A 1316-nucleotide genomic window follows, 5' to 3' on the forward strand; every position below is an offset into this window, starting at 1 on the left:
TTATCCAACATATATTCCCAATCCTCTTCTGAGGTTCCATCTTAGACGACACATATATGTATGTGGTGGTTTATTCAAAGTCTTTTAAGATGGTGTATGTCTGATTTATGACCCGTATTCAATCTGAGATGGGAATATCTATGCTCACTTATATGGCCTGATACATATTATCCTTTTATACATGTAAATTCATGATGTCCCCAAGCTTATAGACTTTTAGAGTCTTAGCCTTATAGATAATGGCTTATACGGCCGAACCTTTATAGGTAATGGCCTTTACGGCCGAGCCTTTTATAGCATGGTAATAGACCATAGTAGTACACAAATTTATAGTATTGATCATGTGTGATCATGTATCACGGGTTTATCCTATCTCCCCCTCATGAACATACTATAATTTCGTGATGCTTAGGACAATAAAGCCTAATGAGTTTCCCCTTTGTGTACATGTTACACAACATGAGATCTTTATGGGATAACTCTGTGTGTCTTTTTCAATATCAATCTTTGCATCAAGTTTAGACTAGGATGGCTAATCCGGTCATGCCATATAGTGTATAATTTTCATGGGATATATCAGTATGATCACCACGGTTCTTGCCTCTTATCATACTAATTTGTAGCATAGTTTTGATCAGTAGATTACATAGGTATAGTCTTGACCACTTTCTTAAAAGGGTCTTAGGCGTTTCCTTTCAAAATCTGAAAGAACTTGTTTCCTTTTTCCCATTGTTTCTATTTGGAAACCATTTTAACTCAATGGGTCACACATTCTTTGGATGTATATAATGCCCTTTGGGCAATGCCTTGGCCATAGATTTCTTACTAGGCTACTATACCCGTACATAATGCCTTTTAGGCGATTTCTTTATCAATCATTCACATTATCAAGTAAGATCAGCAAACTCAGGCAAGATATAATAGCAATGAAATCAAAGCAATTCATAAAACAATAAGACAAGATGTCGATTTTAGTCTTTGAGACAATCAGAAGTCTCAAAATCCAAGAGGTCGTCCTTTTCAAGGTCGAAATCATCATCAGCATCATGCCCGGTATCATGAACCACATGGGCTTCTGGGTTCTTGTTCTTAAGGCTCTCTTGATAGAGCACACATAGATGTTTAGGGGTTCTACAATTCTTGGCCCAATGGTTACTCATCCCGCATCTATGACAAGCTGATTTGGACGAGTTAGACGGTTTGGATATGCCGCCTCGACCACGGACATAGCTAGAACCACGACCACGGTTATTGTGGTTTCCTAGCCGATCATATGAGTAGTTGTCACGGCCACGTCCTTTGTTTCTACTACGGCC

This window comes from Brassica oleracea, chromosome C8, assembly GCF_000695525.1.
Source record: "Brassica oleracea var. oleracea cultivar TO1000 chromosome C8, BOL, whole genome shotgun sequence".
NCBI lineage: Eukaryota > Viridiplantae > Streptophyta > Magnoliopsida > Brassicales > Brassicaceae > Brassica > Brassica oleracea.